The sequence below is a fragment of the Hemiscyllium ocellatum genome, chromosome 14 (genome assembly GCF_020745735.1).
Source record: "Hemiscyllium ocellatum isolate sHemOce1 chromosome 14, sHemOce1.pat.X.cur, whole genome shotgun sequence".
Classification (NCBI taxonomy): domain Eukaryota; kingdom Metazoa; phylum Chordata; class Chondrichthyes; order Orectolobiformes; family Hemiscylliidae; genus Hemiscyllium; species Hemiscyllium ocellatum.
This window is the reverse complement of record NC_083414.1, coordinates 62,972,126-62,984,805: the sequence shown is the minus strand read 5'-3', so window position 1 is coordinate 62,984,805 and position 12,680 is coordinate 62,972,126. Positions and strand designations below refer to the sequence as shown.

Here is a 12,680-nt window from a genome sequence, read left to right as displayed (position 1 = left end):
TAACTTCTAATTGACTAATGCAGGGTTTCCACCCATCTCTACTGTCACTAACTTGCATAGTGTCTCCTCAACATCGACTCTCCTGCTTCTCAGATGCTGCCTGACCAGCTGTGCTTTTCCTGCGCCACACTTTTCGACTCTGATCTCCAGCATCTGTAATCCTCACTTTCTCCAAATAGATCAAGCAGTCCCATGTGCCGTAGAAGTTCAGACATTTTAAAAAGAAAAAACAAAAGGGAGGCCCTAACAGTACAGTGCGAGCACCTTCTGCACACAGATCCTGCAGTTCATGAGGGTAACTTACACCACCTTCTCAAGGGTAATGAGGTATAAGCAACAAATGCTGGCCTAGGCATCAGCACTCATATCCTAGGAAAGAGTAATCCTAACAAAACATGTTCATGAGCTTTTAGACATGGTTAGTGAAATAGGTGATAGCAAATTACTAAACAACCATTCCTCCGTCATTAACTTAACAGTTGAGGCTCTCAAAATGTAGTCTGTTCATAAAAGTTTTTAAAAAGAACTAAGATGCTGCATAGTTCTATTGGACTCAAATGATAAGCAATTCACTCATTAAGGCTGCAAATGGTACACTTGCTTTTATCAGTTGTGGCATACAATAAAACAGAAAGGAGGTAATATTGGAGCTGTACAGAGTGTTGTCCACATCTGGAGTAATGGGGTAGCACGGGGGCTCAGAGGTTAGCACTGCTGCCTCACAGCGCCAGGGACCCAGGTTCAAGTGCCATCTTGGAGGACTGTCTGTAAGGAGTTTGAATATTCTCCCCATGTCTGCATGGGTTTTCTCCGGGCGCTTCAGTTTCCTCCCACAATCCAAAGATGTGCAGACCAGGTGAACTGGCCATGCTAAATTGACCATTGTGTTAGGTGTGTTAGTCAGGGGTAAATATAGGGTAGGGAATGGATCTGGGTGGGATACTCTTCGGAGGGTCAATGTGGACTTGTTGGGTCAAAGGGCCTGTTTCCATACTGTAGGCAGTCTCTACTGGGCGCAGTTTCAGTCATGTCACTAGAGGTAAGGTTGTGATAACACTGAAAGGGATACAGAGGAGGTTCACCAGGATGTTACCTGGGAAGGAGAAACTGAGCTATAAGGAGAGATTAGATAGGCTTAGAGTGTTTTCTTTAGGGCAGAGAAGACTGAGGGGGGGGGGGGACATGATTGAGTTATACAAGATTATGAGGGGTATGAACAGGGTAAACAGAGAGCAGCTGTTCCCCTTAGTTGAGGGATCAACCCCAAGTAGGCATAGTTTTAAGGTAAGGGATAGGAGATCTTGGTGGTGGTGGTGGTGGGAGGGGAGGGGAGAAGTTGATTAAAAAAAAACAGGGGGTGGCAGGAGTCTGGAATGCACTGCCTGGGATGGTAGTGGAGGCTGGAAATTTTAAAACCTTTAAAAATATTTGGATGAGCACTTCAAATATCATAACATTGACGTTTGTGGGATAAGTGCAGGAAATTGGGAATAGCGCATTTTTAGTGGTAGTTATGTCAGTGCAGACTCAATGGTCCAAAGGGCCTTTTCTGTGCTGTATGAATTATGAAAGTCTATATCAACACTCAATAAAGCCCATCATATCTGGTGTGTTGATAGGTCTTCAGATCCTTCTAGATGTAAACTGAGAGTGCATGAAAAAGGAAAAGCTGATTTATAAAGTCAGGTTCAGCAAAGACTACAAAACCAGTCAAGCTTTAAGCTGAAAAGTATTCTGGCAGGCTTGATGTAGCTCAGTGCAGAACAGTAGTTTGGAATAACTTTGTTTACCTCAGGTCAATCCAAGGGTGGGGAAGTGTTGCAAAGTATTATTTTGTAGTCTGTGAAGATAGGTGAAACTAATTATACAATGTGAATTTCACTGTAACAAATGGTCCAAATTGTCACCGGCTATGTAACAAAAGCGGCATACTAACTTTTATTTGGCATCACTGCAAGTATTTTCTTGGTCTGCCCTTGGTGATTGAAATACACATGAGAACATCACAGATATCCAACTCAGATCATAAGGATGTACTGCTACACCCTTCCGTCCTGGTTATGCAGAGCACAGCAGGCACATCTTTGAACCAAAGATACTTAGATAATGTGAATATGTCCTGACTTTTGACTCCCTCCAGAGATTGTGATTGTGAAGCCATTCTTAGCAGCACTGATCCAGGTTGCAGTAGCAGAACTGACTGAGGTGGTTAAGGCCAAGCCAACCAGATGACTAGATTGCATAAAAATAAGTTTGCTTTTGGGAATAGGCACTTTAACTATAATATCTGTTTTGTTGCAGACTATAAATTAATGATTAGATGAAAGCTTTGCTTGGCTGTTAGCATACAGCCCTTAATCAGACTGCCTGTAAATTTGCGAGATGATAATCAGTGTCTCACTTAATACACTCATGCATGGATTACAACATCCAATTTCCAGAGTCCAAGGTTGGCAGTGGTGTTCGATGCTAATTGTAGTAAAAAATGAGGTCTGCAGATGCTGGAGATCACAGCTGCAAATGTGTTGCTGGTCAAAGCACAGCAGGCCAGGCAGCATCTCTATTCCTGAGATGCTGCCTGGCCTGCTGTGCTTTGACCAGCAACACATTTGCAGATGCTAATTGTAGTGTCTAGCTCAGGACAAACAAGTTTATAGAGTCAGAGACGTACAGCATGGAAACAGCCCCTTCGGTCCAACCCGTCCATGCCCACCAGATATCCCAACCCAATCTAGTCCCACCTGCCAGCACACGGCCCATATCCCTCCAAACCCTTCCATACTTTTACCACCCTCTGCGCGAAAAAGTTGCCCCGTAGGTCTCTTTTATATCTTTCCCCTCTCACCCTAAACCTATGCCCTCTAGTTCTGGACTCCCCGACCCTAGGGAAAAGACTTTGTCTATTTATCCTATCTATGCCCCTCATAATTTTGTAAACCTCTTTCAGGTCACCCCTCAGCCTCCAATGCTCCAGGAAAAACAACCCCAGCCTGTTCAGCCTCTCCCTGTAGCTCAGATCCTCCAACCCTGGCAACATCCTTGTAAATATTTTCTGAACCCTTTCAAGTTTCACAACATCTTTCCGACAGGAAGGAGACCAGAATTGCACGTAATAGTCCAACAGTGGCCTAACCAATGTTGTGTACAGCCGCAGCATGACCTCCCAGCTCCTGTACTCAATACTCTGACCAAAGAAAAGCATACCAAACCCCTTCTTCACCATCCTATCTACCTGCGACTCCACTTTCAAGGAGCTATGAACCTGCACTCCAAGGTCTCTTTGTTCAGCAACACTCCCTAGGACCTTACCATTAAGTGTATCAGCCCTGCTAAGATTTGCTTTCCCAAAATGCAACACCTCACATTTATCTGAATTAAACTCCCTCTGCCACTTCTCAGCCCATTGGCCCATCTGGTCCAGATCCTGTTGTAATCTGAGGTAACCCTCTTCTCTGTCCACTACACCACCAATTTTGGTGTCATCTGCAAACTTACTAACTGTACCTCTCATGCTCGCATCCAAATCATTTATGTAAATGAGGGCCCAGCACCGATCCTTGTGGCACTCCACTGGTCACAGGCCTCCAGTCTGAAAAATAACCCTCCACCACCACCCTCTGTCTTCTACCTTTGAGCCAGTTCTGTATCCAAATGGCTAGCTCTCCCTGTATTCCGTGAGATCTAACCTTGCTAATCAGTCTCCCATGGGGAACCTGGTCAAACGCCTTACTGAAGTCCATATAGATCACATCTTGATTGATTATTCATTTGAAGCACATATAAAGAAAGACTACTGAGACAATGAGTGTGAATAAAGGAGATGCCAGACATATGCAATGCAGCATTCTGTAAGTAAAGTAAATATTAAGTAGTAAGATTGATGTCTGGTTTCCTACTTCATCATCTGACGACAAAGATTCAACACGGTCAGTGAAGATTGAAAACTAAGAATCAATGTAGAACATTACAGCGCAGTACAGGCCCTTCAGCCCTGGATGGTGCACCGACCTGTGGAACCAATCTGGCGTTCATCCACACTATCCCATTCTTGTCCATACGTCTATCCAATTACCATTTAAATGCCCTAAAGTTGGCGAGTCTACTACCATTGTAGGCAGTGCGTTTCACGCCCCGATTCTGAGTAAAATATAGTTTCAAGTAAGATACTCTTGCTGCTGAGCAAGCCTCCAACGAAGCCACAAACAAAATCAAACATAAAAAATGAAGGAGCAATTATTTTGTAAAATGGTAGATCTGCAGTTTATCCAGTCAGAGCATTTTGCATCCCCACAGCAAAACTGGGATGATCACTCAATGTCAAAATGGTAAGAACTTGAGAGAAAAAAGAAAACTGCCTTCATGTTACCTAGACAACTTGCTCATTTTGTCACAGAATAAAAATCCAACAAAAGGACATAAGTGTAACTAATGATGGATACACAGGGCTCAAAGAGATTAGTGAAAAATCTAACATAAGAATCAGACGACATTGGCCAGCCTCGTGTAACTCTGCCACTGGCATAAGACTTTAATGAAGTAGTGTTCATGGGTTCAAAGATGTGGGAAAAGGAGAAACAATTTTAATTTACATCTTATAGACAGATGATCAGATTCATCCTGCCTACAGGAGTACACTAAGAAAATTGGGGAACTGTGGAAGAAATTGTGGAAAAATTGGTTGGGATGGAGTAGCTGAATTCTGACTCTCATTTGGGAGTGGTAGCAGAGTGTGGGGAGTAGAATTTACCGGGACTGCGTTTAAAGTGACCTGTGTAAAAATATGACTACTGTGATCACAAGCATCACAGCAGACAATGCTTTCAACAATGGATACTAAGAAATCAAGCACAGATTTATAAAATATCAGCTGATCAACTGATCTACCTTGACATGAGCAATCCGTGCAAAGAATGTGTTTCAAGTGGTAGGGGACTATAGTCTTTGTCAACTAATCCACAGGAAGAATCCCAGAATAACTTCTGTGCTGCATGATGGTTCCCTAGGGCCTGGAAGCGAGTACAATGAGCTGAATTTATAGTGAACACATTATACTTTCGGGGGAATGGTACTCATCAAGGCAGAAACCTGCAGACAGTTCAGAGAGCTGCACGGGCGGCACGGTGGCATAGTGGGCGGCACGGTGGCACAGTGGTTAGCACTGCTGCCTCACAGCGCCAGAGACCCGGGTTCAATTCCCGACTCAGGCGACTGACTGTGTGGAGTTTGCACGTTCTCCCCGTGTCTGCGTGGGTTTCCTCCGGGTGCTCCGGTTTCCTCCCACAGTCCAAAGATGTGCGGGTCAGGTGAATTGGCCATGCTAAATTGCCCGTAGTGTTAGGTAAGGGGTAATGTAGGGGTATGGGTGGGTTTCGCTTCGGCGGGTCGGTGTGGACTTGTTGGGCCGAAGGGCCTGTTTCCACACTGTAAGTCTAATCTAATCTAGCTATAAGGAGGTTGCTTGGAATTCAACTTCTGAAATATATTGTAAAGGGTAATTTAAGACTGGAACTCATCCTGTAGGGAGCCTTCAATATTTTGGCTTAGATATGAGGTAGAATAGGTAGGAAGTAAACTTGAATTGACAATAATATTTGAAAAGCATTACTTAAAGCCTGATAAGTCGTTTCAGTCATCACAGAAAAATAATTTTGCATCTCAAAGAGAAACAGAGCAGTTGAGAAGTCCAGTGGTCCCCAGCATCACAGATATGAGTCTTCCTCTATTTTGATTCACTCTACTCGACATCAAGAAATGGTTGGAGGTACTGGATATTGCAAAGTCTATGGGCCCTGACAACATTCTGTAGATTTGTGCTCCAGAACTTGCCACTCCCCTAGCTAAGATCTTCCAGTATAGTTACAATACTGGCTTCTACCCCACAATGTGGAAAATGCAGAAACAACTACCAACTACTCAGACCCCTTGGCATCACGGTAGCCCACAAACCCACCAACACACTAAAACAGCAGCTAACGACCTTGTAAGACCCTATACAGGCAACAAGCAAAACTAATGTCATTTACAAAATACCTCGCAAGAACTGCAACAAAAACTACTTGGACAAACAGGCGGAAAACTAGCCACCAGGATACATGAACATCAACTAGCCACAAAAAGACATGACCCACTCTCACTAGTAGCTTTGCATACAGATGAGGAAGGACACCACTTCAAGTGGAGCAACACATCCATCCTAGGACAAGCCATACAGAGACACATGCAAGAATTCCTAGAAACATGGCACTCCAGTCGGAACTCTTATCAACAAACACATTGACTTGGATCCCACATGCCACGCCCTGAGAAAAAGAACAGGAAATGGCATCACCACAGGAAATGACATTACCAACCCAAGGAAATCTAAACACATAAATACAAAGCGGGCCATACCACTAGTGCTTTATCAAAGGCTCACTGATGATGTTACCTAGCATGGTGACAAAACGTCTGAAAACAAACCTTCCAGCTCAGCGAACAAGCTTACACCCACAATGTGGAAAATTGCGCAGGTACATCCTGTGCACAAAAAGGAAGATAAATCCAACCTGGCCAAAATACAACCCAATCAGTCTACTTTCAATCATCCCATAAAGTGATGGGAAGTGTCATCAACAGTGTTATCAAGCAGCACCTGCTCAGCAATAAACTGTTCACTGATGCTGAGATATTGTATTATCGACATCTTTACTAACTCACGCACAAGCGCTTTATATTTCCCACTCACAAGCCCTTTATATTTACTAATACCACGTTCTCATTAATTTACAACTCCTTAAAACCTCCTCACAAGCCCCCTATATATATAATATATATATATTACTGTGTTCCCATTTCAATCATTCGTAACTCTTCATATAACGCATTTTCATTCATTCATTAAACCACAGTTCTGTAGTACCTTGTATATTGCAAGATAGATTAAATTAAAACAGTTTTTTCAAATCCATGACTGCTACCTCATAACTTCAACACTTATCTGACCTATTTACATCAAAAGCCACCTCTGAATAAATATCAAAGACTATTAACCTATTCAAAAGCAATACCTCCACCACCACCTTGTCTCCACTACTCAACCAAAACCTTGGAAACGTTATAATACTAATCAGCCCCTACCGTCTCTCAGGACCTGAACAGACTGCAAAACATCAAACAGTTTCCCCAACTAGTATGTACTTGTTGAAAACATATTAACAGGACTGCTAAACATACTACTGAAGGTGAGCTTCAGAGCAAAATAGTGATTCAGTGGTTAACACTGCTGCCTCACAGTGCCAGGGCCCCGGGTTCAGTTCCATCCTTGGGTGACGGTTTGTGAGGAGTTTGCACATTCTCCCAGTGCCTGCATGGGTTTCGTCTGGGTGCTCTGGTTTCCTCCCACAGTCAAAAGATGCGCTAGTTAGGTAAATTGGCCATGCTAAATTGCCCATAGTGTTCAGCGATATGTAAGCTAGGTGGATTAGTCAGGGGAAATGTAGAGTAATAGAGTAGAGGAATGGGTCTGGATGGGATACTCTTTGAAGGGTCAGTGTGGACTTGTTGGGCCAAATGGCCTGTTTCCACAAGGTAGGGATTCTATGATTTGAAACTGCTTGAATGTATGAATGTATGAAATTCCCGCCAGCAAACAGTGAACAAAATCTCATGACCCAGCAGCAGGAATCAGTTTAATATCTTTTATACTTTTATTTAATGCATGTATGATTTCTATCTAAGTTAAATCATATCAGTCTAGTATTTTACTAACATTAACATTTAACATTCAGACAAAAAGGACCAACACCTCTTAATTATGCAAGCAGAAGAGATAGACACTCTTAATCCTACCAGTAGCAGCAGCCAACACTTTGCAAATCACGCTTAAACCATCTCCTATTTCCCTAGGACAGCATTCACCCAAATTTTTGTGTACAATAGATAAAGTAACAAAATACCACAGTAATAGAATTTTAATATATGTAAAAACTGTGTATAAAGGATTGCCACAAACTTTGCTACTGCAGTTGCTGAATAAAGAGGTCATTTTGACCATTCACCAATTTCAGTCATCATTTGAACACGACCCCACAAAGCTCAATTTGGGTTCTGCCAGGGCCACTCAGCTCCTGACCTCATTACAACCATGACTCTTGGCTGATAGAGCTGAATTTCGGAGGTGAGGTGAGATCAATGACATTTGGACTCTGCATCAAGGTCCCATTTGACTGAGTGTGGCCTCAAGGAACCCTAACAAAACTGCAATCAATGAGAATCAGGGCAAACTCTCTGCTGGTTGCAATCATACCTAGAACATTGAAAGATGACTGTGGTTGTTGGAAGAGAGTCACCTGAAATTGGATATGATTTCACACAAATCCTAATATCAGCTTTTATGTACAGGTACACAACCATTATCTGAAAACCTTGCTTTTCGGAATTCAGAATTTCTCAGAATAAGTAATAGTTTCACAGTGAAGTCAAAAAACAATTACCAAACAGCAGACACACCTGTAAGTACTACGAGTACAGAATTGATGCCTGCCAGTGCTGGGCCACACTGCCATGTCATATCTGAATGACATGGGCTAAGTGGGGGGTGTGGAGTTGAGTCATCTGTTTGTACACCAAACAAACTTGTTAATAAGAAAAAAAAACTTAATGAAGAAAACTTCAGATTTCAGGATTCCGGATAAAGAATTGTGTGCCTGTACTAGAACTAAAAATTATGACGAAATACGCTACAACTGAAGATGTTTTAACAGCAAATAAAACATTCACAAATTACATGCAGGGAGACATGCACTCAGATTTCCAGTCATGGATTACCCAAATGACACACAATTAGTCAATTTTAATGCTGCTCGCCCATTTCAATCTCCTGACTTGATTGTTCAAATATATTTCAGTTGTGTTCTTGATGGGTGCACATATTACCTCTTAGCATGGAAAGCTACGAATAAAGAAGATAGTTTAAAAGTACCTTGGCTGCAGAAACCTGGCTCAAGTAGCAACATTTGGTTTTAAGAGATATGCTATATTCTGGCAATAGTTTGCTTGTGTAGATAGCCATTCTTTATGGGATAATGAACATTTGACAAAGAATGTGACTGAGAAAAGGTTAAGGATTAGCCTTGGTCGTAGTAAAGTGATGCTAGAAAGAAATTTCCAAACTAAAATGAGTAAACACTCGTCAACAATTTTACAAACAGAATGGTTTGCCCAAACAAACAAATCTTAACAGCAGGATCTCTATATTATGATGTGATGTTCCAAATATGCAAAATCACTCTTCCTCCCATTTTAAAATTTACTTTGTATGTTAAAAAAATGCACTCTGTTAATTGTTAATTTTATTACAAAATTAAGGAACAGTTAAAAGAGCACGGATTAAACACCTTGATAGCCAAGAAAAATTGCTAGGACAGTGAGTATTGATTCAGGAGAAATATTTTATACATCATTTTGTAAATAAATCCAGTGTTAAGTAAAAAGATTGGTACCTGGTTTCTTATTGCACAATATGGTCACAGAATGCTTTAAAACAGAGATCATTTAGATCAGGTTTGAGCCCCAAATCTGTTAAGCTAACTAATCTCATTTAAAGCCAGTAACAAGATTATAATGATTAACCCTGGTTGAGGAGAGGAAAATTCATCCTGTTTTTGAAGTTTTAGAGAGGATTGATATTGGTAGTGCAGCAGATTTTGTAAACGTGAACTTTACCATGTATAACACTTACATGGAAAACAGAAGCACTAAAGGGATGGTGATAATATGGTCCATAATTGATTGCTGCAGGCAAATGAGAGATGTTTTTTTCAGATTGGAGACCCAAATTCTTTAGGGCCAGTTTTCTTTCCATACTTATTATTGACATAGACTTGGATAGAGAGAGTAAAATGTCAAAGTTTCACACATGATACAAGGTAATAAATGATGAACAGTAGAACAGCAGACCACAAGAGAATATAGACAGGCTGTTGATCGGTACGAAGTGAAACAAATTAGCAACATGAAGTGCAGTAATTGGCAATTTTGTGAGAAATTCCGGGCTAAAATTGGAGAGGTGTTTCAAAGAGCCAGTATAGGTATACTGGGCCAAATGAGCTTGTTCTAGGCTGTAAGAAAATTGTGAAATAAGAAGCCAGGTACCAGTCTTTTTACTTAACACTAGATTCATTTACAAAATGAAGTTTTACATATTTCTCCTAAATCAACACTCAGTATCCTAGCAATTTTTCTTAGCTATCAGGGTGTTTAATCTGTGCTTTTTCAAATGTTCCTTAACTTTGTTAATAAAATTAACCATTAACAGACTGCATATTTTAAAAAATAAATTTTAAAATTAGAAAAAGAGATTTTTTCCCTATTCGGGACATCACAATATAGAGATCCGGCTGCTATGATTGCCAGTAGTTTGTTTGGGAAAACCATTCTCTTTGTAAAATTGTTGATTAGTGCTTACCCATTTTAGTTTGGAGATTTCTGTGGTCAATGTTTCCCTCTTTGTTTACAAGAGGGACTTAAAAATGTCTCAAATCAAATTCCATCTTTATTACATGAGATTTTGCTGGTATTTAGGGAACAGATTTGCAACTCAATTCATTTATGATTAGAGCCACGAGATATGGTGGCTGAAACAAATTATTCCACTTTTATTACAAGAGATTTTGGGATTGCATTCCACATGCCTTTTTTTGTGCAAAGCACTCATAAAGCAATTTACAATTACAAATTTGTGAAGTAGCATTCCACCTCCATCTCCACTTCAGAACAATGGTCATAGACAAGCCTCCCCTAATCTGGATCACATTTCATTTCATTGATACAAGAAAGTCACACACCCATTTAGAGCCTTTCAAGATACAAATATCAGCCAAATAACTGGGGAGAACTCAGTGTCACAAGATCTTTTACATCCAGCTGAGGGGGCAGGTGGGACCTCACTTTAACATCTCTTCACTAAAAGGGCGGCACTGTGGCACAGTGGTTAGCACTGCTGCCTCACAGCGCCTGAGACCCGGGTTCAATTCCCGACTCAGGCGACTGACTGTGTGGAGTTTGCACGTTCTCCCCGTGTCTGCGTGGGTTTCCTCCGGGTGCTCCGGTTTCCTCCCACATCACAAAGATGTGCGGGTCAGGTGAATTGGCCATGCTAAATTGCCCGTAGTGTTAGGTAAGGGGTAAATGTAGGGGTATGGGTGGGTTGCGCTTCGGCGGGTCGGTGTGGACTTGTTGGGCCGAAGGGCCTGTTTCCACACTGTAAGTAATCTAATCTAATCTAATTTCTCAACTCCCCTCTAAATTTTACTGTGTCTCCTTGTTATTGATCTCTCAGAGGGTTGTGGGGATCTGGAATTTATTGACTGAAACATCTATACTTGTCTAAGGCTATCTGGATATGCCCTTAAGTCCTGTAAGTGACAAGGCATTGAAGGAAGAGCTGGGGGTTGGAATTGGATTCGATAGCTCTTATTCAGCTGGCACTGACACAATGGTCAAATCAGCCTCTTCTGCCATAAATTTCGATCATTCCTTAATTCGTGAAGCAGCTAGTGCCATAACTGTTTCAGTTTATTTGTGATGTTCCAGTTCAGAGACAGGATTACCAGAGTGCGCAGAAATGTCTCTCTTCAATGGTTAGTATTCAAATACCAAATAACAGCAAATAGCATTCATGCTGCACTGTTAAAGCATCCGTTTATGTTCAATTTAAAGTCAAAGCTCAAGAGTCATACAAAGTTTAAAGTTAAAATTTAAAACCTCCCATTGTTCTGCACTTATCTCAATTTCTGGAAACTAACAAAACTTTGCGTTCTGACCCAGAATGTGCAGCAACATCTCATCTCCTTCCAAACCTCCATGGATAAAGCAGCAAACAAAAAAACTAAATGCAAACTAGGGCTTGAATGATTGAATTGCCATAAATGAAGAGGCTGTGCATAACCTCAGCATTTATAACAGTGCACAAGTTTCAAAAGTAACCACAGTTAGTACAGCTTGGTTCAATTTGCAACATACACTTCAATTACTTGAAGGTTTCTATGCAACATAATGATGTCCATTAACTTCTAAGGCGCTGGTTGTGATGTTCCACTTAATTGTTCATCAGCTTGTGACTCCAACCCCTCCACTATTGAGTTTAATGGACAGGAAAACCACGGTGAGCTAAATGCATAAGTATAAGGTCCTGGTTATTGTGTTTACCTGCTGCTCTGAGTGTCTGGCTGGAAGGGCTAAGGAGCTGACACTTCCAAATGGATCATTAATCACCGAGTTGAAGCATTATGCAGGAATAAGTCACAATTTAGGAATCCAAGGTGGGCTAGGCAGAACTGTTTTGCCAAAAGAAAATCAGATTGCAAAATGCATTACCTGGAAGCAGGGAGGTATTCATAGGTCCAGAAAATAACTGGGGCCAATTTGAATGGAGGAGCACACACTGAGGGGGTGAATGGCTGACATTGATTTCTGCAAAAAGTATTAACTGATCTTTTCCATAATTATCTTCACAATTCGGGAATCTTTTGCAGTACACATGCATTTTCAAAAGTTAAACTTAACTTTGTTTTCAAAATTCTAACATTCACTTGCATTTGATCAGTTAATTTTTGATAGTGGTGGGGGGTTGTTCCCATTTGACTTAATTTAAATATGTATAAACATTAAAGATAAAACTTTCATAGAGAAAGAACGCGCAT

The 12,680-nt window shown here is 41.1% G+C and overlaps 1 protein-coding gene across 1 annotated transcript in view; it reads right to left on the bottom strand.

Moving 5' to 3' along the window:
- Positions 1 to 12,680, bottom strand: part of rad18 (RAD18 E3 ubiquitin protein ligase) — a 299,135-nt gene that overhangs the window by 164,946 nt on the left and 121,509 nt on the right. The window lies entirely within an intron of this gene.